The sequence below is a fragment of the Microcaecilia unicolor genome, chromosome 4 (assembly GCF_901765095.1).
Source record: "Microcaecilia unicolor chromosome 4, aMicUni1.1, whole genome shotgun sequence".
Lineage (NCBI taxonomy): Eukaryota > Metazoa > Chordata > Amphibia > Gymnophiona > Siphonopidae > Microcaecilia > Microcaecilia unicolor.
In genome coordinates, this window is record NC_044034.1 from 181,966,517 (window position 1) to 181,992,558 (window position 26,042).

The following is a 26,042-nucleotide window of genomic DNA, read 5'->3' on the forward strand; positions in this document are numbered from 1 at the left end:
ATTATACATTGAGTGAAAAAAATATTTTCTCTGGTCTGTTTTAAATTTACTATTTAGTAGCTTCATTGCATGCTCCCTAGTCCTAGTATTTTTTGACTGATTGTATCAATGTACAACATAGATACTGATCAAGGAATGTAAACAGTTTTTTCATGTAATGAAACCTAACTAGTATCAAAAAATTCATTGTATTCTGAAAATCCCCCAAACCAAAATCCATGAGAAATTTGCTTATATTTGGCCTAATAGAATGGGCTACTTTCCTTATTTTGGTTATTCTGAAGACCAGCCCCCTGAGGGGGCCCTGAAGAGTGAAGGTAAGTGTCACTGTCTGAACCTTACATGTGTACACAACACAGCAAAAAACTCTAAAGTTTATATTATATTTATGTTTATTTGAGACTTGATTTAATGTCTTTTCTTAAAAGAAAAGTCAAAGCAGTTTACAAATAATTAACAACCATTAAAATTGAGAAAAGAACGCCCATCAACTGATCAATCGCCCCCATAAAAAGAGAAAACAAAAATAGGTGCTTTCCAGTCTTAAAATTGGCCCTGTGTAGTAACAGGACACACATTAGAAAGTAAGGAATGCCACAAGAATCAACAGTAATGGTAAATAAATACTAAAAACAGAACAGATAATGTGGTTGAGAATTATCAAGGCTTCTGGAAAGACAGCTAAACATTGAGAATGGAGAAAATGTAAAGACAGGGTTGAATCAGTTAAAGGAAAAAGAAAGGTCTTGAAGATATACATAAGAACAGAAGAATAGCCCTACTGGGAAAGACCAATGGTCCATCTAGCCCAGTATCCTGTTTACAACAGTGGCCAAACCAGGTCACAACTACCTGGTTGAAACCCTAATCGAGGCAACACTCCATGCTATCAATCCCAGAGCAAGGAGTTGCTTCCCCATGTTTCAATTGCAGACCATGGACTTTTCCTCCAGGAACTTGTCCAAACCTTTTTTAAACCCAGATACGCTAACCGCTGTTACTACATCCTCAAGCAAAGAGTTCCAGAGCTTAACTATTTGTTGAGTGAAAAAAAATATTTCCTCCTATTTGTTTAAAAGTATGTCCACGTAACTTCCTTGAGTGTCCCCTAGACTTTCTACTTTTGGAACGAGTAAAAAATCGATTTACTTCTACTCATTCTCCACCACTCAAGACTTTGTAGACTTCAACCATATCTCCCGCCATCCGTCTCTTTTCCACGATAATGAGGGCAGACAGTGGATCAGAATATAAACTGGTGAAGGCAGTGGAGAGAGCATATGGACATTGTAGGGTAGGAAGAGTCAACTGTACATGTAGGACAAAACACTGCAGGGTACATAAAACAAAGCAAAAGAAGCATTTCAGACTGAGTTCTGACTTCTGAAAGAGGTGACTGGCCAATATACATTTATAAAAGTAAAAAATAGAAAATTGGAATTAGGTCTGACTAAACTAGGCAGGACTCTGGATAAATTGCACTATTAGTTTTTCTTTTCTACTCAGCAAGAAATATAGATTGCCCTCTCTTCTGTCTAAGCTTGTGCAAGTCTTGTACAAGTATATGCCTAATTGCACCGCAGATACTGAGAGGCGAGGAGGGCAGCGCACCACACACTACGATGGTGAGATTGCCCTAGAATAACCCAGTTCTGAGCCACTGTGAACTGGGAGATAGGTTCACTGCTGGGCCCGATGCCAGCAACTGGACTGCCCAGAACTACAGAGCAAGACCTCAGAACAAAACCCCCCTCATAACACCCGGTGCTGAGAGGGCCAGGGGAGCAGCAGACACCAGTTTCCCATGAGGGGCTGGGGGGGGGGGGGGACCCACCTGACTCTGTGGCATGCTCCCAAACCGAGAGGACCAGGGGAGCAGAGGATACCGATTCCCACAGGGGGCTGGTGATGAGACCCAAATGGCAGTGCGGTACAGGGTCCTTGACCACATGCCAGTTTCAAGAAGGAAGTCTCCTCTCATCCAGTGCCAGGTGGCAGAGTGCACCAGGCACCGGAGCTCCCACAAGGCATAAGTACATAAGTATTGCCATACTGGGAAAGACCAAAGGTCCATCAAGCCCAGCATCCTGTTTCCAACAGTGGCCAATCCAGATCACAAATACCTGACAAGATCCCAAAAAAGTATAAAACATTTTATACTGCTTATCCCAGGAATAGTGGATTTTCCCCAAGTCCATTTAATAACGGTCTATGGACTTTTCCTTTAGGAAGCCGTCCAAACCTTTTTTAAACTCCGCTAAGCTAACTGCCTTTACCACATTCTCTGGCAACGAATTCCAGAGTTTAATTACACGTTGAGTGAAAAAATATTTTCTCCGATTCGTTTTAAATTTACTACATTGTAGCTTCATCGCATGCCCCCTAGTCCTAGTATTTTTGGAAAGTGTGAACAGACGCTTCACATCTACCCATTCAACTCCACTCATTATTTTATAGACCTCTATCATATCTCCCCTCAGCCACCTTTTCTCCAAGCTGAAGAAGAGCCCTAGACGCTTTAGCCTTTCCTCATAGGGAAGTCATCCCATCCCCTTTATCATTTTCGTTGCCCTTCTCTGCACCTTTTCTAATTCCACTATATCTTTTTTGAGATACGGCGAACAGAATTGAACACAATATTTGAGGTGCGGTCTCACCATGGAGCGATACAAAAGCATTATAACAGATGAGCACTGACCAAGACAGACCTCGCAGACTTCCACAACAGAGGAGAACAGGATCTGGAGATGAGGCACAGCCACGGGAAACATTCTCACAGCATGAAATGGGGTCACAGGATGGACGACCAGCTCCCAGTGATGGTGCAGCTGGAAAACACCGATCTCAGTTTGAACAGACATGGTGGCTGCCAGCAGAAGGAGATCTGAGGATTTGGAGCTACTGATGAGTACCAAAGACGATGGTCAATCACACCACTCAGCGAAGTCCCCCAGCATGAGAAACCAAAAAGGCACAGAAAATGAGAGTCACATCTGCAGCCCAAGTAGATAAACAAAGACTACCCATCCCCACACACACAAACCCAAATACACACACAAGCACACGCATACACTCCTGAGCCACAAGCAACCCCAAAAAGGCCAACCTAAGGGCAAGGGTCTTCTATTACACAATAATAATGTGGATAATCCTAAAGAATGGAACAAAATTCCAGTACGCAACACTGGAAGACGACACTCACTCCAGCAACTGAAAGAGCCTAATCACAACCCAAACAACAAAACAGAGGCCAAACAACCAACAACATGAAACCAAACCGAAACAACCCACAATTTCAAAACAGACGGACCACACAGACAACTACAACTGTTACACACACCAACAATAAACATGACACATACGTCCCGATACCCATGGGATATATAAACGCGAGATTGGCAGTAAACAAGTCAGCATTACTAAGAGACGGGACAGACATAGAACAAGTTGCATTACTGCTCATAATTGAAACATGGCTGAACCTCAAAGACAACCCTGCACTGCTAGACCTCTGCCCACCAGGATATAAAACAATACATATAAACAGAACCAAAAAGAGGGGAGGAGGCGTTGCAATAATATAAAATCATCCTTCACATTAGACCTATTGCTAAACATATATCCTCAGCAATCGAAATCTTGGCATGCAAAATCACCGACCAACTATGCATCATACTGTTCTACTGCCCCCCCCCCCCCTTCTCCAGGAAGCTGGACAAATGCCCAAGACGATTTTATGGACCGTATCAAACATCTGCACCAATCACCCAAATATCCTACTAATAGAAGACATCAACCTGCACCTAGAAAAACAAAATGACACAAACACTAGAACCCTAATGAATATCATAAACCAACGGAATATCTAAACAGTACAAGCCATTTTATCACACACAAAAGGACACCTATTAGACATTCTAGCTCACAGATTCTCAACAAATAACAATCACATATTAGGCGACCACAAATGGGAAGAAGAGTTATAGTCATACCACAGCAAGATCACTTTCACGCTATAATGAAAAGAAAATGCCAAGAAAAAAGAACCAGGAACTCCACAAACATTCACAACCAGAGGGAAAGTGGATAACCATACCTTCTGGACAACAATGATGAATGAACATAGCAACATATCACCCAAGAATACACACCTTATGAGAAAATGAGATGAAGCAAGCGAAAACACACTAAACAAAATAGCAGCACTCAAAATGAAAACAAAAAACAACCACTTCCCTGGTTTAATGACAAACTACTACACATGAAAAAACTGTGTAGGAAACTCAAGAGAACATGGGCCTTAAACAAAACAGACACAAACAAAACCATATGGAGAAAATCTATAAGAACATATACAAACAACATAAAGAAGGCAAAAGCAGAACACTACAGCACATATACTAAACTTGAACAGACTAACATGAAAAAAACATGCAAACTCATGAACAAACTACTGAAAACTCAAAATGTACTGGCATCAACTGAAACACCATCAACTGCAGATGAGCTTGTATGATATTTCAAAAACAAAATAGCAAACACAAGATCAAACTTTGAGAAATCACAAACATCCATCACAGACTACTTACAAGACTGCAAAACAAACAACAACCACACCGTGGCAGACAGAATATGGTCCCACTTTCAAACCACCCAAACTAAAGACAGTAAATACACTACTGATATAATACGCACATGCATACTGTCTACTAGACAACTCTATCTACATGATGAAAAACTCATCGAGTGCTTCAGGGGGAGAAAAAGGAAACCAAAAGGAATCCCACATAGAATGTAATCAGCTAATGATAGTAGGAAGCTGGAGAAGGCTTGAGAAAGATCAAGGACACGGAACAGTCATCAATAGTGAAAACACTTTATTGTTCTTGTATACAAGGCCCGACATGGCAACGTGTTTCAGTACTAAGTGTTCATACTACATCTGGTCAGAAATGCACTGTCAACACAAAGGTCTTTTTGATAACCAGACACAACACTCACAAAGATGAACCTTCAAACGTTTGATGCAATATTGTTTTTGAAACAACAACTCATGACCCAAGAGGCAGGCACTTAGTGCAAAAACACGGTGCATGTTGGGCCTTGTATACTGTCGGGCTTGAATACAACAATAAAGTGTTTTTACTATCGATGACCATTCCGTGTCCTTGATCTTTCTCAAGCCTTCTCTAGCTTCCCACTATGATCGAGTGCTTCACCAAACACATCACATACATGTTTGCAATAGAACAGTTCCCAACAAACAAACGCAACATAGTACTCACACCAATCCCCCAAAACACAACTATCAAAATCAGCGATATCACAAACTACAGACCAATGGTAAACTACAGACCAGTGGCCACAATACCACTACTGACCAAAATGATGCCTTGTAGCACAGCAACTAATGGAATGCTTGACACAGTTTTCAATCCTTCATAACTGCCAATCAGGTTTCAGACCACAACACAGAACTGAGATGGTCATAACCACCTTGATAACTAAGTTCAGAAGCTTAATAAGCCAAGGACAAAACATATTACTACTACAATTCAATATGTCAAGTGCGTTAATGACACTGCTCGACAACATGGGAATCAGCGGTGCAGTGGCAACATGATTCAATGGCTTCCTAAGGACCAGATCCTACATTGTAAAGATGTCTAACAAGATATCAATCTCATGGATCTCTGAGTGTGGGGTACCACAGGGATCATCAATATTGTTCAATATAATGATGGTGCCACTTGCAAAAAACTGGAACTAATGGACTTCAACCCATTTATATATGCAGATGACATCACCATCTTCATACCTTTTCACAACAGTATCACAGACTTTCTGGACAAAATTTTAAAAGGCCTGGACCTCATGAAAGGCTGGGCTACAACTTTCAACTCAAACTAAACAGAGACAAAATCAAATTATCCAGCCAACACAACCCCATATCTTACCAAAATTTAACAATCAATCATCAAACATACTACATCAAAACAGAACTAAAAATATTCTCAATAAACATCTATCACTGAATAATCAAATAGCAGCAGTAACAACAAAATGCTTCAGAACACTATGGAAACTGAGAAGGATAAGAGACTATGTTTCAATCAACAATACTATCGCAACTAGACTACTGTAATGCAGCATACATAGGGTGCAAGGAAAGCACACTAATATTGCTACAAACTGTCCAAAACACAGCAGCAAGACTGATATTCAAGAATTCAAAATACGAATGAGCATCTCCACTACTCGAAACACTACATTGGCTACCAGTCAAGGCAAGACACTATTGCAATGGCACCTGAATATATGCTTGACATGATCGAACTATCCTCAAGAAACGGAAGCCCAGAAACCAGAGGCTACCTACTTCTACATGTACCCAACTGCAGAAACATAACCTACAAAACGGTCTTCACGTAGGATTTAGCTACCCGGGTTCCAAATGGTGGGACGCAATACCAAAAGCCATAAGAAGCATCACTAACTATCTTCAGTTCAGGAAAGGAATGAAAACCTTCAAAACATTCTACAACTAACTACAAAAAGCTATTGTTGCCTTTCCTCTTCAAATCTATCTCTTCAAAAACTCTATGAATAACTACACAAACTATCGATGCCCTCTCCACATCATAACTGCAAAACACTATTGTAACTTCACCAAAATGTAAACTGTAAGCCACTTTGAACCAAAACTTGTTTTTAGATAACAGTGGGAGTACAAAAATGCATAAATAAATAAAATAATCTCTGCACTGGACAGCCAAATGAACATCCATACAGCCTGATAAATAGGGAACAAACAACTTCCATCATGTTTCTAAGATGCATGAGCGTTTGCTACTGAAAGAGATTATTAAGATGTGTTCACAGGCCATGCTTTCTTCAAAGCAGAGGTAAGAAATCAGTTCATTTTCCTCTTCAAATCAGAAGCAAGGATCAGGTTTGATATAACGGAGTACTCCCTTCTCTCTCCTACTCGCTAACCCTTCTCTGTGAAACACTAATTAATTTGATCATATACAATTAACTAAGTGCAAGTAAAGAGAAGTCTTTGTTAAATGTTCTACAATCAATACAGAAGCCCATGGCATTCTTATTAAAGCCACGGAACAGGTACATGCTGCTGGCTGAGAAGGAATGGGAAACTGTTCTACAAACTCTTTCCACAGGGGGGCACCAGTGGTTAAATCTAGGTTTGTTTTTATTCTTGCCAACCCAATGGAAGTTGGAAAGAATTATACAGACATGGTTGAGAATGTCTGTCTGGGGGCATAATAAGTCTCCAAAAATGTAAAAGAATGGAATGAAATTTAGTATGAGGGGAAAACTAGTAAAAAAAAAAAAAAAAGCATGACTAGTTTGGACTGTGGGGTTCCAGAGATATAAGCCCCCCACCCAATAGAAAAGACACAAGGCATTTCTATGGGAGAAGTTCCAGTTTCTGTACTAGAGAGTAATCAATGGCATGGGATGAAACATATCATTTATAATAATTTGCTCCTCTGTCTGGATGCCTGGGTTCGTAACACAGTTCCCATGGTCCGCCCTGGGGATGATGTCACAGGGCGGACCAATGGGAAGTGAGAGGGAAGGGAACCCAGCACCAGCAACCAGAGGTGAATACAGAATCACCCCTCCAAGTTCCATGACCCCCTACCTCCCTCCCTTCCTCCACTCGCATCCGAGTTCCACGGCCCCCTCTCCACCAAGTTCCACCGTCCCGAGTTCCAAGCCCCCCTACCTCCCTACCTCCTTCCACTCCCATCCGAGTTCCACGCCCCCCCCCTCCTCAGAGTTCCACCGGCCCACACGAGTTCCACTGCCCCGAGCCTCCCTCTCTGTGGCCTCCGAGTGCAAGCAGGACGTGTGCGGCTGCACCTCCGCTTCATAAGTGCTGGCTGTTCTTTAAAACCGGTAACGGAGAAGTCGAGCAGGCATGGCATGGCGCTTCACACTGCCTTCGCTTTCACTTCTGTTTCAGCTGTGCCTCTGGTCCCGCCCTCATTTCCTGTTTGCGGAAGGGCGAGACCAGAGGCACAGCTGAAACGGAAACGAAAGCAAAGGCAGTCTGAAGCGCCGTTCTGTGCCTGCTCGACTTCACTGTTGCCGGCAGACCACGAGGTAAAAAGTTTTAAAGAACAGCCAGCACTTACGAATGGGAGGGGCAGCCGCACACGTCCTGCTTGCACTCGGAGGCCACAGAGCGAGAGGGAGGGAGGCGCGGGGTTGTGCAACTCGGACGACAGTGGGTGCATGGAACTCGGAGGGCACGGGACGAGAGGGGGGGAGGGGGTCCTGGAACTCCACCGGGAGGGGGGGCCGGTCCTGTAACTGGAAGGGGAGGGGTGGGTACTGGAACTCAAAGGGGAGGGGGAGGAGGGGAGGGGGAAGAGGAGGAGGGGCAGGTCCTGGAACTCGAAGGGGAGGGGTTCCTGGAACTCGGAGGAGAGGAAGGGAGGGAGGCAGGTAGGAGGGCATGGAACTCGGAGGAGGGAGGGGGCCCTGGAACCTTGCTAGCGCCTGTTTCCTTTCTGTTGGAAACAAGCCTCTTTTACTAGTATGTAATAATATGTCCTTTCTCATTACCTTTTGTAGCTTTTTTTTAAACAATATATATTTTCTTTATAAATATTTTTTGGGAATAGGGAGTGCAACAAATGCTAATCCTGCTTCCTAGCAGTCACAGATTTTAGCATTTTAAGTACTGTCAAATAACTGGTGGACGCCATATAAAGCTGAAGAAACCAATTAAATAACGTAACTTTGCATGTAATTTGTCACATAATGACCTATTGCTAGGAAGGAGGAAAAGACCTCAAATGTCCTCGCTGGGCGGCAAGCTTACAAGTTTAGTGCCTGCTCATTTAGGACTGTGGTCATATCATTTGTCATTTCATTGGTCAAAAACCTCCTGTACTCCTCCCACAGTCATTATAATTTATTAAAATCTTTAAACAAATATTTTCTTGTTTTTTATGTTTCTCTTTTTGTATATCTCTTTCCACACTGGAAATAATTTAGAATTTACTGTTCCAGATACCAGCACCTAAACATACTTCAGTTAAACTATTAAATACTTCTCTGCTACTTTTTCTCTTTCAATATTGTTGCTTATATATACTGTTTCAATATTGTTGCTTAATTAAATTACAGCTTAAAACTTATGTTCCCAACGGGGGTCTCTGTTTCACACTCCTGATGAGCTTCTTCAGGGGACTAAGTGCTAAGAATAATTCGCTGCCGCTCTTCTAAGATGGTGTTCTTCCGGCTGTATGACGCTGACCTTACCTTACACTTAATTACATGCAGCTTGTCACATATTTACCACAACATAAGCTCTCCCATTTCAGGCAGTAAGGTAATACAATAAATAATAAACAGTGCTTAATATGTCAAATTAAACGTGTCCTGTACCCGTGGAGGGGCATTTTCGAAAGAAACGTCCAAGTTGAGATTTGGACATCCTTGCAAAACGGTGAAATTCAGGGGCGGGGAAACCCATATTTTTGAAAAAAGATGGACGTCCATCTTTCGTTTCGAAAATACAGTCAGAGATGTCCAAATCCTTACATTTGGACTTCCCTAGACATGGACGTTTCTGACTTTCGGCGATTTTTCAAACCAAAGACGTCCATATCAAAAACCTCCTAATGTAAGCCATTTGGACGTGGGAGGAGCCAGCATTTGTAGTGCACTGGTCCCTCTGACATGCCAGGACGACCAAGCCTCAAAAAGGTGCCCCAACTGATCAGATGACCACCGGAGGGAATGAGGGATGACCTCCCCTTACTCCCCCCAGTGGTCACCAACCCCCTCCCACCCCCCAAAAAAACATTTTTTTTGTCATCCTCTATGCCAGCCTCAAATGTCATACCCAGCTCCATCACAGTACTATGCAGGTCCCTGGAACAGATTTTAGTGGGTGCAGTGCACTTCAGGCAGGCGGACACAGGCCCATCCCCCCCCCCCACCTGTTACACTTGTGATGGTAAATGGGAGCCCTCCAAAACCCACCCGAAACCCACTGTACATGCATGTAGGTACCCCCCATCATCCCTAAGGGCTATGGTAGTGGTGTACAGTTGTGGGGAGTGGGTCTTTGGGGGGGGTGGGGGGGCTCAGCACCCAAGGTAAGGGAGCTATGCACCTGGGATCAATTTGTGAAGTCCACTGCAGTGCTCCCTAGGGTGTCCGGTTGGTGTCCTGGCATGTGAGGAGGACCAGTGCACTACAAATGCTGGCTCCTCCCATGACCAAGTGCCTTGGATTTGGCCGGGTTTGAGATGGCCGCCGTGAGTTTTCTTTATCGGGGAAAACCAATGGCAGCCATCTCTAATGCCGGCAATCTCTAAGGCCGGCCCAAATGTTCAGATTCGGCCGGCCCGACCATATTATCGAAACAAAAGATGGCCGGCCATCTTTTTCGATAATACGGTCGGAGACGCCACTTTACGGGGCCGTCCCCGGAGATGGCCGCCCTTAGAGATGGCCGGCTCCGTTTGATTATGGCCCTCCACGTTACTCTGCCCACATTCCACCCACACCTCACACACATTCCACCCATATGAATGCCTACTTGCAAATTACACATCTTTGCACTTAAGTGCCACATTATAGAATAGCACATAGCCAGAATTTATGGATGTGTATGTGCATATAAAGGCTGGTATTCAGGTTAGTTACCTGAATTTCTGGCAACTAAATCTTGGCGCCCTCCTTATAGAATTACTCTCTACCTGGATAGTGGCTCGAAATATTCTTACAAACCACCTCAGCACTGTCGTAATAATGTCAGGGAGGAGCAAGGGTGTTCTGTCTAATTCTACAGGGTAAAAAAACAAGCACAGTGCGTATAACCAGACAGTAATACAACAGAAAATGTCTTTAATTATAAAATAATATACCAAGGACAGATGAAAAGATGACAATGGCCTCGACATGGGCCATGTTTCAGTGTGAGTGTCTTCATCAGGAGTCCATAGCTGTTTTTACCTGTCATACATTTGTGCCAAAGATTTTCTATTGGATTACCCAGTCATCCATCTGGTCATTCCCACTGTGCTTGTTTTTTACCTTGTTGACTTATATGATTTTTTTTGGTTCTTCGGTTTTTTTTGTGTGTGTGGACTACATCTACTTCTACAGCAAAATGGCTGTTGTAGCTTAAATCACACAGCTATCCAGATAGGGGCTCAATATTGCTGTTATTCATAGGGTATATTCAGCAATACTCACTAGCCAGATAGCTGCGTTGGATATATGGAATAGGTTTAAATGCACTAGACACAGCAAAGGTGGCAGATGATAATAACCAAAATATGATCAGAACCTAACCATAACACAAACTAGATGGACAGAAACACCATGGACTGACCATTACAAACTAAACCTATCCCTAAAATGGCGAAAAAGGGGTTCTCTCCACACACGAGAACACACAACTCACACCACGAGAGGTCAAACAGACCCGGATACTTTCTGGCAACAGATATACAACAACAATTGGACAGCACAAACAGAATCCATATATTACCTCTCAGAATGGGACAAAAGATGCAGACTAGACAAAATAGCACCCTTACAAACAAGAACTTCACGTAGACACAACTCGATACCGTGGTTCAATGAAGAATTGAAAAAACTAAAAACACAATCTATGAAACTGGAACGTGCACGGAAAAAAATAAAAGACGAACGCACACTCAACGCATGAAAACAACTACAAAGGAAATACAAATATGCAATAAGACAGACCAAAAGGTCGTACTACAAAATTAAAATCGGGCCGGACTACAAAAACATGAAGAAACTATACCATCTCGTGAACAAACTACTAGACACAATGCCGGTCACCACAACCAACACTGACATCCCATCTGCAGACAACCTTGCTAAATATTTCAATGAAAAAATTGTAAACCTACGCAAAACCCTACCTCAAAACAACATGGACATAGAAAACTTCATTAATGGTCTAGACCCAACCCCTGGTGAATACCCTGCTGACTGAATATGGTCACATTTCACTCTCCTCAGCGCCGACACAGTTACCCAGGTGATTAAACAATACTCCAACAGCCACTGTCAACTGGACACCTACCCCAGCTACCTAATACAATCTGCCCCCCACCGCTTCATAACAGATCTCACATCCCACTTAAACTTCATGCTTCAGCAACATCCTGCTCACCCCAATACCAAAAGACACCAAGAAAAACACAAACGACATTACCAACTACTGCCCAGTAGCATCTATCCTATTAGTAGTCAAACTAATGGAAGGACTGGTGACCAAACAACTCAATGACTACATAAACAAATTCACTACACTACATGAGTCACAATCAGGATTTCGACCCCTACACTGCACCGAAACAGTACTACTCACTCTCCTAACCAAATTCAAGCAGGCAATAGCAATAGGCAAGAGCATTCTCCTCCTCCAATTTGACATGTCAAGTGCGTTCAACATGGTTAACCATAACATACTGCTAAGACTCCTAGAATACTTTGGAATCAGTGGTGACACTCTCAATTGGATTAAGGGTTTTCTAACCACAAGAACATATCAAGTGAAGGATCACCACTATCACCGATCCTTTTCAACCTCATGATGACTCCACTAGCCAAGACCTTATCCACCCAAGGCCTTAACCCATTTATCTACGCTGATGATGTTACATTATACATCCCCTACAAATATGATCTGGCAGAAACCACCAACGAATTCAAAGTAAGCTTAAACATCATGAACTCATGGGCAAATGCATTCCAACTAAAACTCAATACAGAAAAAACACACTGTCTCATCATCTCATCCCAATACAATACATACAAACCCACAAACATTAACACCCTAGGATACACCCTCCCTATCTCAGACAGCCTGAAAATTCTCGGAGTAACAATCAATCGTAACCTATCACTAGAGACCCAAGTGAAATCCACCATAAAGAAAATGTTTCACTCAATGTGGAAACTCAAACGTGTGAAACCATTCTTCCTGAGGGAAATATTTTGTAACTTGATAAAGTCAATGGTACTAAGCCATGCAGATTACTGTAATGGAATCTATGTGGGATGCAAGGATCAAATCATAAAGAAACTTCAGACAACCCAAAACTCAGCAGCCAGGCTTATATTTGGAAAAACGCATTTTGGCAGCGCCAAATCACTCTGAGAATCAAAGAACATATCACTTTCAAAATCTGCACGACTGTTCATAAGATTATTTACGGTGAGGCACCGGGATACATGACAGACATCATCGACCTGCCAACCAGAAACACCACAAAATCTGCACGATCATACCTAAACCTCCACTACCCAAGCAGCAAAGGACTCAAATACAAATCCACCTATGCATCCAGCTTTTCCAACTTAAGCGCACAACTACGGAACGCATTGCCAAAAGCAGTAAAAACTACGCTCGACCACCTAAATTTTCAGAAAGCACTAAAGACAGACCTGTTCAGAAGAGCATACCCCACCGACCCAACATAAAAATACCTGGACACTTGCGACACGATGTAACCAAAGACCGTAATGGACATTACCTGACTCTTCCTCCCCCTCTCCCTCTCTAAGTTCCCTCCAATTGTACCTACCATACAAGTGCCTCATTCTACCACAATATCACTTTGTATTCATTAATACCATGTATTTGTTCAGACTGGAATCGGCTAACGCCGTTAACGGTAATATGTAAGCCACATTGAGCCTGCAAAAAGCTGGGAAAATGTGGGATACAAATGTAACAAATAAATAATAAATAAATATCGATTGGCAGAATCAAGACTCAACATGAGTCATGTTTCAGCCATAAGGCCTTCATCAGGAGTCTTTGCGATACTACTGTGGTTTCACTGAATAATGACGCTGCTATTCAGAACATGCTGAATGGCAGAATGGCGCTGTCATTGAAAAGATTCTCTGGCTGTATGTATAGAATTCAAGCATAAAGCAGCAGCAAACGAAGCAAACAGATACTGCTCATATACTGGCGCGTGAGTCTTTATTGCCTACAAAATAGGTGTAGTTATGGGCTCATTCACTAATGAGAAAATTAGTGCATGGCCATTATTGCAAAAATGGAAAATGTAGCCATTTTAAAGCCCCAATGAAAGTGGTCTCAGTGTGAGAGAAACCCACCCACTGATCATAGCACAGGCCACTTTTTAATGCAGTTAGCAAAAGGCCCCATAGTTTGTTACATCATAGAAGTCTGCAATATTTTAAGCAATGATGTAGAAAAGAAAAGTTGTGAGAAGGGTAATTTCTTGGGGAAGGTCTATTATCACTAAAACCAAAGCAAACACAAACCTTCCCGAAATCAACAGAATAGTTATTCTGTTCCCTAATAGCTTTTCTGACATAATATTTAACCCTCAGTTTTTAACTAAAATCCATTGTTTTAAGGCTGAAGATTCTTACAATACCATGTTGATGCTTCAATGGGGCCCTTTTATTAAGAAATGGGCTTAGCGTGTTTTAACGCTGGACTTTGCTGTGCGCAATGCCCATTTCTAGCAGGTCCCTAAAATAGGGCTTTTCATTTTTTTGCAGAACCTGCATGCTAATTTTTCCACTAGCCAACAAAACCTGCAAAAATATTAACGCAGGAGTACTTCCCAGTAGGAGGTGGTAAGTGCTCCCGCATTAAGTCAGCATTATCCAGTTAGCATGCGCTAATAGAAACATGACGGCAGATAAAGGCCATATGACCCGTCCTCTGTAACCTCTAATTCTTCCTGTTTCTAAGCGATTCCACATGCTTATCCCATGCCTTTTTAAATTCTGGAAGTCCTAGACTCCACCACCTCCACCAGTAGGCCATTCCATGCCTACACCACCCTTTCTGTGAAATAATACTTCCTTATGTTACTCCTAAGCCTATTCCCTCTTAACTTTGTCATATGCCCCCTCACTCCAGAGCTCTCCTTCATTTGAAAAAGGAGAAAAAATTAATGCAAATGTATTAGCTGGATAACGCTTCCACACCCTTTCTGCACCCTGACACATTCCCTCATGAAATACTTTTTTTTTTTGTAAGCCTTTTTTCCATATTAACCCTGGATTCTATATATGGTGCCCAGATTTGTGCACCCAAATTTGTGCACAAACCCGAGTTGTGCACGCAAATTAATTGACTAGCAAGCCCTTAACTACCAATAATTGGGTGCTAACAACCAATTATTGAAGTTAAAACTGGTGCACGCATCTGACTGTGCACTATTCTAAAAAGCATGGTGCTTAATTCCCATAGTATGTAACTCTAAAAGGGGGCATGGTTATGGGTGTGTCAGGGGCATTCTGAAAAGTTGTGTGCATAATTATAGAATACTTCCTCAGTACACCTAACTTTCAACAGGCGTAAGTCTGGTACCTAAAGAGCAAGAATCAGCACTATGCACTTTTGAACACCATTTAAAGAATTCCCCCCTAGGTGTACATTAGAGCTTAATGCAGTTTTGTAAAAGGGCCCCATAGTGATAAACCTATACTTATTAATTCAGTGGTTCCCAAACTTTTTCAGTTCACAGCACCCTACGTGTCCGAGCAATATTTCATGGCACACCCCCAGCGAAACTGATCTTCCCTCCCCCCCCCCCTCCCCCCAGCCACACAGGTCTCCATCTTTTTCTCTGCACAAATATAACAGTGCTAGGATGTCCCTATAACCAGCCCCTCCAAATGACACACTGATTACAATTTATAACAAATTACTACTCTAACTATGAAAAGTTATTCTGTTATTATACTTCCTCTTTATACATCTGTATGCTGCACAAGCCAGCATGTTTAAAAATTTAAGTGAGATTAAGTAAAAAAAAATGCTACCAACAATAAAGAATGACAATTTGGATGCAGCAGCTCATAGGTTTGCTTGCTTTGTTTTGAATGGGAAGGGAAACAGAGACTAACCTATTGGCTTCAACTTTTTGACTTCATCCTGTCTCCTGTTTTCATTCAAACTCCTTGGCAGTCACCTCTGCGAGTCTCGAAGGCCATTTGCTCCCTGTCCCCAGTGGCTGTGACAACAAACAAAAAAAACAAGCGCGGGACCACAGCAGCCTTCAGGCATGCACTGTTAGCTCTGCTGGTCCTTTGCCACCGCTGATGTCAACTTCCTGTTCCAGGGGCAGAGGATCAGTACAACTAACAGCACTTGCCTGAAGGCTGCTGCAGCCCTGTACTTGTTTTTATTTGTTTTTCAGCTGCTGCTGCTGTCTGTAGTAGCGGTTCGGGCAGGAGGGAGATCGGGATTTTCCGTGACATCCCAGAGAGTTCGCTGGGATGCACCACTAACTGTGTTTTGCCTATTCAAGGGATATGTCAGGATCTAAGTAGTGTTGACAAAGCACCTCACCACCTTGGTACAACAGTGATATCCTGAAGATAGCAGCCTCTGTCAAGGAATGTATTACCATTGCTGGATTGCTTGACAGAGGCTGCCAACTTCAGGATATCACTGTTGTTGCACCAAGGTGGTGAGGTGCTTTGTCAAAACCACTTAGCCCCTGATGCAGCCCTTGCATAGGCAAAACACAGCCAGTGTCGAGCTTTCTTGGTTTCCATGTTACTAATAAAAATTTGTTTTATTCTAAATTTGATCTGCTTGTTTCTGTTGCCATCTTGGAGTTTGCGGATCGATTGTCCTATTGCTTTCTTGGACCTTGTATTATAAGTTCTACTAATGAAAAGAGAGTGAGTTCACTAAGCAATATTTGCAACAGATAGGCAGGTGGAGAAGGTTGAGGGACAATATTATAAAGAGCACACGATTCAATATTCCAGTTCATGTCAGATTTCCTCTCAGTCGTTGCTCTGAAAATTTTAGTTTTAACTCTCCCCTTTCTACAAATGCAAACTTTAGCAATGTTACACTATCCAAACCCAGGTTTCTGATTTTTATTCAGAAAGCTTTTTGTAGGCTGACATAATTTCAAGACTGGTGCACGACTAGTTTAAGTATGGTAATACTGCCTAATCTTTGTCTCCTGTTTCCTTAGTAACTGAATTTTAATTAAGGTAAAAAGTGCATGAAAGAAAAATGGTTTGAACATGCAAAAACAATACTGAAATCTAAACCATTCCTCTTCTTCTCTAATCTGGGGAGATTTAGTGTTGTTGTCCCCCTCATACTATAAACCTTCACTCCCAACTTGACGATTAGCACAAAAGTTGCATGCACAAGTTATAGGACATCTGAAGTAGCCATAGAGACTGATATGTACTGTTTCTTTCACATCTTTGGGGGGTGGGAGGGGGTCAGTGACTACAGGGGGAGTAAGGAGGGGTCAGTCCTTAATCACTCCAGTGGTCATCTGGTCATTTAGAGCACCTTTTTGTGACTTAGTCATGATTGAAACAGGTCTAGACCAAAACATCTAACTTTTAGCCCTGGACATTTTTGCTTTGTTTCATTATGACAGAAAAACATCTGAGTTTAGGAGTGCCCAAATCCCTCCCCCAACACACCCGCAACATGCCCCTTTGTGATTTGGACTCACTGCAGAGAAAAACGTCTCATATCCGAGTTTCGAAAATCACGATTTGGACGCTTTTTGGAGAAAAATGCCCAAATGCCACTTTAGGCTATTTTTAGATGTTTTTCTCTTTTGAAAATGAGCCCCACTATGTAAGATATGAGTATGTTTACATACAGGTTAAAGCTAACTTTCGTAGTGAAGCTTGTAGAATATCAGTTTTGTTATAATAACCAATCAGACACACGATATCTACATATGCAAAGATAGGTGTTTAACAGAGGGAAAAGCCTCAAATGAACCACTAAGGCACTCCTTATGTTAACAAATCAACTTTAGGGAGATCTGTGGACTCATCACTGGCAAAAAACCTCCTGGCAACTTTTTTTTACAGCTCTTCAAATCACTTTAAGCACTTTAATGTAATTATGATAAACTTAGCTTTCCAGCTGTCCAATCACTCATTGCAGCTCTTTCAACTACCCACGGCCCGACTTTGGCCAAGGTTTCGATTTCTGCTTCAGGGTTACCGTGGACTCAAGCTGGTCAGTTCTCTCACGCAGGACAACTTCCAGATAGAGGTGCTAAGGTCTCTTTCTCTAGCTCTCACTCAGGACAGGTTAAAGGCACAAGGGCATCTGCACCAGGTTGCGGAATATAATCCTTGGGAAGAAAGGTTTAACTCTTTTGAGTTTCCAGATTGCATGGAACATTTTCTTTGTTACATTTTTCGCATGGCTTTCTAGTGTGAGATTTCTATCAATTGTGACTCCCAGGAGTTTCAGAGTGTCTGAAATAGGGAGAGTATGGTTTGGGGTACTTATAGTGTAGGTTTACTCTTGTTGTATTGCGATGAAAGGATAAGGCATTGTGTCTTTTCTGCGTTAAGCTTTAGTTGAAATGCATCCGCCCATGAGTTCATTATTTGGAAGCTATGATTGATTTTATTTGCGATTTCTGTTAGGTCCTTTTTAAAAGGGATGTAAATCGTGACATTGTCTGCATAAATGTATGGATTGAGGCCTTGATTGGATAGTGATCTGGCCAATGGGGTCATCATTAAATTGAAAAGAGTTGGTGAGAGGGGCGAACCCTGAGGCACTCCGCATTCAGGTTTCCAAGATGATGATGTAGCCAACTTTGATATCACTTGGTATGTTCTTGCGGTTAGGAAGCCATTAATCCAGTTCAGTACGTTCCCTCCAATGCCGAAATATTCTAGGATGTTCAATTGTATATTATGGCTGACCATATCGAACGCGCTGGACATGTCAAATTGTAAGAGAAGAACATTGTTGCCAGCTGCGATTATTTGTTTAAATTTAGTTAAGAGTGTTATTAGTACTGTTTCGGTGTTATGGTTAGCTCGAAATCCTGATTGAGATGGATGAAGTATTGAGAAGTTATTTAAGTAATCGGTAAGTTGCTTGGTAACTATTATAAAATGTTGAGGGGAAGACTTTATTAGATAACTGGGACATGAGTCTAGTTTGCAGTGGGACTTGGCAAATCTATTGATCGCTTGGTTGACGGTTTCCTCCTCTAGTGGAACAAAGTTTGTCCAGATTCGGTCCGCTGGATATCCATCGGTGGTTGGGTCCAAACAATTAATGAATACTTCATGGTCGGTGGTGTTGAGTGGTAAGTGGATCGTAGTTTTGTAATTTTCTCATTGAAGTAGATAGCCAGATCATCTGCTGATGGGGAATCTGTGCTAGTTGTGGTAACTGGTGAGGTGTCAAGAAGTTTGTGCACGAGTTGGAATAATTTGTGTGTATCTTTATAATCTGGTCCTATTTTGGATTTGTAGTATGACCTTTTGGTTTGTCTAATTGTATATTTATATTTTCTTTGCATTTGTTTCCATGCATTAAGTGTGCGTTCATCTTTCATTTTGTACCATGCTCGTTCAAGTCTCCTTACTTGAGTTTTTAGTTTTTTCAGATCTTCATTAAACCATGGTATTGAGCTATGTCTTCATGAGGTTCTTGTTTGTAATGGTGCGATTGTGTCTACTATACTCATGCATCTGTCGTCTCAATTTAGGAGGTATTGTTTGGATTGTTAAAATGGACTTGGGAAAATCCACTGCTTATTCCTGAGATAAGCAGCGTAAAATCTGTTTTACTGTTTTGGGATCTTGCCATGTACTTGTGACTTGGATTGGCCACTACTAGAAACAGAATACTTGGCCTGACGGACCTTCGGTCTGTCACAGTATGGTAATGCTTCTGTCAGATCTCATGTTAAAGAAGGGGGTGAAGTAGGTAGAAATAAGGTAACTATGCAAATATCCAACATTTTTCTTTATAATGCAACCTTTTTAAAACTTGTCATGTCATTAACATACCAGTTACAACAGGCTGGCTGCACCAATATTTAATATTATTTTTCTACATTATACTTGACACAGTCAGTGCAGAGATTTACATTTCCTCTTGAACTCCAACCTTTTCCAAGCCATAAAATGTTCAGTCTAGTCTATAGTGGAGTCAATCCAAAATAAATGTAAAACAGTATTACTGAAATTAGACCATTCCATTAGCCCTGCCTTGTACAAGATAATAAATTTTAGACTATGCAACACATTTATGCTTCTCTTTAAAGATCAGGTTATATAAAAATGATTTCCAAGTGAAGAGTGAGGAGTTACTCAGCCTGACCTGGCTTGTGTCCCTCCGAGCTGCTTATGATTCTGACCTTAGTTTTAGTTTGATTAACTTACAAATATCTAAGTCAAAATTGTCTGGACATCTAGGTAAAAGTAGAGATACACAAGTACCAAGTTGTGAATGATTTATGGGGGTCTTCACTTGTGTGACAGGCAATATTTCCTAGTCATCTTTCCCCTCTGGCTAAAGTCAGGTACCTACCTAGTTCTCTTTGGGGTCAATATTCAAAAGTTTTAACCAGGCAGGAGAGGCTCCTGCTCAAACCCCACTGAGCAAACTAGCACCTGATACTCAGCAGTGTTTAACTGGTTAGAATATCACCGCTAACCAGCCATCCCTTAACCATATAGGACAGGGGCAGAGTTACAGTGGAGTGGCAACTTAGCTGGTTAGCGGCAATTTTCAGTCTGCTAATCAGCTAAGTAAAAGTAACCACATAAAGTTAAAATAGCAAAACAGCTGTCCTAACTTTATATGGCGAGTTAACCAGGCACCAGTCTAAATATCAGCCAGTGCCTGGTTAACTTCCAGGTTAGATGTCATACCTGGATATTCAATGCCGGGAGCCACACATGCCCCATCATTGAATATCTGGAAATCAGCCCTTTATGTTTTTTAATTATTTTACACCGAGTTTCTTCTTGTTTTTATTTATTTGTGACATTTATATCCCACATTATCCCAAACAAGTTTGAGTTCAATGTGGATTACAATAAACAGTATAGTATACATAACAAAGAATAATGCTTAAGAAAGTAATTTGTTATAAGAATCCAATTTTATAATACAGTATCATAAACATAATTTTATAATACCGTATCATACTCATTCATAATAGATTTAGAAAATCTATTATGAATGAGAAATTGTATATGAAGTAAACAGAAAGGTAATGTTAAATAGAGTAGTAACCAATTCAGGTAATAATAAATTGAGATATGGTTGTTCTATGTGAGGGTTTGTTTGAATAGGAACAATTTGAGAACTTTGTGGAATCTAGTATATTCCTGTATATTTCTTATTTTGGGTGGAAAGGAGTTCACCATTTGGTTCCTAGGTAAGCGAAGTCTACAGTTTTGTAAATCACTTTTTTGCAATTTGGGAGGTGTAGTCTGAGATAGTTTCTTGCCTCATATTTAGTGTTTCTTTGAGATAAGTTTACTAATGGTACCATATAGTCTGGAGCTATGCCATTTAGTATTTGAAAGATAAAGGTACATAATTTGAAGGTGATTCTTGCTTTGATGGAAGCCAGTGTAATTTGATTAATAAAGGGGAGGCACTTTCAAAATGAGAGATTTTGTATATGAACCTGGCTGCAGTGATTTGAGCTGTCTTGAGTTTTTTTCAAAAGGTACTCCTTACAGCCAGCATATATGGCATTATAATGATCGAATTGGGATAATGTTAATGATTGTATCTGATACAATCTATGGTCTTAAGTCAGATGGACTACTGCAACGCTATATATGCAGGATGCAGGGAACAGCTACTAAAGAAATTACAAACAGCTCAAAATACTGCGGCCAGACATCTTTGGAAAACCCAAATTTGGATCTGCAAAACCACTCCAAGAAATTCTGCACTGGCTCCCCATTAGAGAACAAGTAGCCTTTAAAATATGCTCACTAATTCACAGGATAATCTTCGGTGAAGTCCCAGAATATATGCTCGAATTAATTGACATACCACCCAGAAACAGAATCAGTACCTCAAGATCATATTTGAACTTACACTACCCAGACTGTAATGGCCTTAAGTACAAATCAATTTATGCCACCAACTTTACATATATAAAGGCACTCAATTATGGAATGCTCTACCCAAACAAGTAAAATCTACCCAGAACTACCTAAATTTCTGAAAATTATTGAAATCAGTATTGTTTAAGAAGGCATATTCCCCAGGTTTAACCTAACTTGAATTAACTATTACTATAAATTCAGATCCAAGGACAATAATTACCTGTTATTATCACTTGCCTTTGATGTTTAATTGTTATTTTATATCTTATTTGTGTAATTGATTTCTTGTACTGTAGCTTGCGCTACAGACTTTGTGAGCCACTTTGAGCCTGCGATCAGTGGGGAAATGTTGAATATAAATGTAATAATAAATAAATAAATTGTACCAATAGTCTGAACATTTCTGATGAGAAATAGGGTCTGATCCTTTTTAGCTTCCAAAGAGACCTGATTTTGTGATTGCTGAGGAAACGTGAGTATCAAATGTTAAATGTTTGTCTATAATTATACCTAGAATTTTCAGATTATTGTCAATGGGGAATGAAGTGTTGTCAATTGTGAAACTGTTGTAGTCATTTTGGTCAAATAGGTTGGTAATGACCATGAATTCAGTTTTTTCTTTATTTAGCTTTAGCTTGGATTCTGAGGCCCAGGTTTCCATCAAATTTAAGCCAAGTTTTGCCTTTTGTAAGATGTCTTGAATGTTCTTTTTGAAGGTTATGTATATGGTAACATTAAACAGAATGGGCGATAGTGGAGAGCCCTGAGGGACGCAACAATCCGGTGACCAAGGAGAGGATAAGGTTCCTTTCATTTTCACTTTGTAAGATCTTGATTTCAGGAATCCTTGAAATCATTTGTGGACTGTGCCACATATACCAAAGTTGTCTAGTATGTTTAGTAGGATATTATGATCTACTACATCGAATGCACTAGACATATCAAACTGCACTATTAAGATATTAGACCCTATGCTAATTTCTTTTCCGAGATTTGATACTAGGGTAGTAAGGACAATCTTGGTGCTAAAGCATGGTCTGAAACCTGATTGCGATTTGTACAGTAGGGAGAAATGTGAAAGGTAGTCTATAGTTTGTGCTACTTCTATTCTTTCCATTGCCTTTATCATCAAAGGAATGGTCTATAGTTTGCACCATCAGTAATGGTTGAATTGTTTTTTGGTATTGGTGTTAGGATAATAGAACCTTTATTATCAGGAAAAGTGCCGTGAAATAGCAGGAAGGAGATATGCTGCTAAAGCAGATTAATGACTATATTAGGAGCTTCCTTCATAAGGTAACTAGGACAAGGATCTAGTATGTATTGTGAGGTTGAATATTTTAGGAGGTAATGTTTTACTGTATCATGGGTTGGTAGTTGGAAGGAAGATCAGATTCTGTTGGTGGCTATTCCTGTATGTGTGTCTGACTGTTTTTCATAAATATCTTGATGGTTGATTTTTAATTTGAGGACTCCTTCTCTGATTTTAACTATTTTTTGTTCAACTAAAGTAGCCAGTTGCTCTGTTGTTGGTAGGGACTCAGTGGTTGTGGTTATTTTTTTTTATGGATAATAGGCTTTTTATCAGATTGAAAAGTTTACTGGTATTAAGGAAATTACCACCGATTATTTTGTTATAGTATTGAGTTTTTGCAATTTTGAACTTATTTTTATATGTTTTGATGACAATTTTCCAAGTTAATTTGTTTTCATTTGATTTGTCTTTAGCCCATTTTCTTTCCAGTTTTCTACATTTCCTTTTTAAAAGAAGAATAGATTGGTTAAACCAAGGTAAAATTTTCTGGGTTGGTTTGGATGTAGATTTGAGGGGAGCTATGTTATTTAAGACATTTTTGCATAGGTCATCCTATTTAATCATGAAGTTGTTATTGTCTCCTGGAGGAAAAGCAGGATTGTTCAAGACGTTGGTATTTATATTTCCTCTAATTTTGTGAGGAGTCGTAGTACTTTTATTTTTCATTGATTTTGTATTTTCCTTCCAATAGAGGGAGAACTCGAGTTTACTGTGATCTGACCAGGGAGTTTGAGTCCAAGTATAGTTACTTAGATGAACGTTGTTGGCAAGTGACCTTTATTGTGAGAGGTATGTCTGAATGGTTGTGTGAGTTGCTAGTCTGATTATCTAGGTGTAAATTGATGTCCCCTATTAGTAGGACATTATCAAATTTAGTGCATATATTAGATACAAATTCAGTGACAATATTTTCTATTCATTGTCACCTCCATGGTGAACGGTAAAAAAGGATGATGCAGATAGGATCAGATAGAGTGTCATTGTTGATTTTGCAAGCAATTGTTTCAAGAGTAGGGGAGTTGATATATTAGTTTTACTTGGAAAAAGGATTTATATATTGTGGCAATGCCTCCTCCTTATTCCCCTTTTATAGCATGGTGAAGAATTTTGTAACTTGGAGGGCATAGGTCATTTAATATTGGATTACCAGGAGGCTCATTTTCAAAGCACTTAGCCTCCCAAAGTTCCATAGAAACCTATAGAACTTAGCCTCCCAAAGTGCTTTGAAAATATGCCTCTATGTTTCAGGAAGTCTAATTCTTCTTCTTCTGCCATTCTCTGATTGTCTGTGTTTTGTTTATTGTAGATCTGGCATGAACATATCCAGTTGGGACAGGTGTAAATGAGAGTGAATTATAAGTGTTGCATTTAACATTTATGATATGTTTTCTTGTGGAGAAAGGGTTATGTTTTCTTTTTGAGTAGGGTGGCTTTGAGTCAGGTGTTTTTTGGTTGATGTTTGTTTGATTTAGTTTATTACAATAATTGAATTTGTCATATTGTGTTTTTTGGTTTCCTGCTTTAACTTTAAACTTATTAGAAATAATGACTGGGATATTAAAGTAGGTTTCTAAAGCGATAGAAGGAGAACCAGTAAAAATATGACATAGAATAGTAATACATAGCCAATTAACTGTGAATAACTGGAAAGATTTGAAGCAGTAATGCATGAATCCCCTATGCCTGAATGGAGGTGTAGTAGACTAGCAAAGTGAGCACCTGATAAACCAGGCTTCAAATCCTTCTTTGCCCACTGCTGTTCCCTGTGACTTTGGAAAAGCCACTTCATCCTCCACTGCCTCAGTCTCCATTGTCATTTTAAGCTTATGCTTGGCGCATTCACCTATCACTAGTCTTGTTAAAGGCTTGATTTGGTTTCCTCACTTATGTTGCTCCATTCATTGGCTTATACAACAAACAGACTCACTCCTAAGGTAGGCATTGTTCGCCGAAATATGGCTCCATGTCAAGTCTTTTGAATTTTTTTAACATTGTTTTTTTTAATAAAGTATTATCTATTACTCATCTCCACGGTGTTTTGGAAGTGTCGTGTTGATCACGCTACTTTCTTGTTTCTTAACAGAGTACTGAGTCATACAATAAAAGAATCATTATTCTGACGTGAGCACAAAAGACAACAATATTCTAGACTATGTTAATATATAGCATTCTTTTTCATACATGGTGCTGTATCTTGCTGAAGTCCATTGACAACTCACCTGTAAATGCTAATTCTATTTCTGTTTGCCTAATTAAATAGCACTATTGAACCACAATGGCATATGTTCGATGTATCCATGTTTTGTCAAGTACCTGCAGCTGCAGTATTTTCTGTATGCATTTCCCCTGAGTACTAACTCAACCCTCGCACAAACTGCCAAATAAGATTTTCCCATTTGAATGATAAATAAATGTGAAGTGATGCCTTTATCACAGAAATCTGTGCTTGAGTTCTACTTTCTGTCTGTTTGAATCATGGTGTTTCTTCTATTTATGTAGATTCTACGAAATCTGTGCTGTGTTCAAAATTTGGACTCTGATTGGGATAATGCAAGCAATCCTGACATTTGTTCTGGTCGTCAAAGCAACTAGTCAAACTTCCTTCCTACATTTTCTTTTAACCCGACAATGCAGAGATTAGACTGGATGACTGAAGGCAGAACATGCAAATAATCCAACAATGGTACTAACAGTACCATGAACCTAATTGCTATCTTATTTATTTGGATTTTCTCACACCTTTTTCACTAGAAGCTCAAGATATTTCCCTGTGGCTGGAGAGCTTACAATCTAATTTTGTACCTGAGAC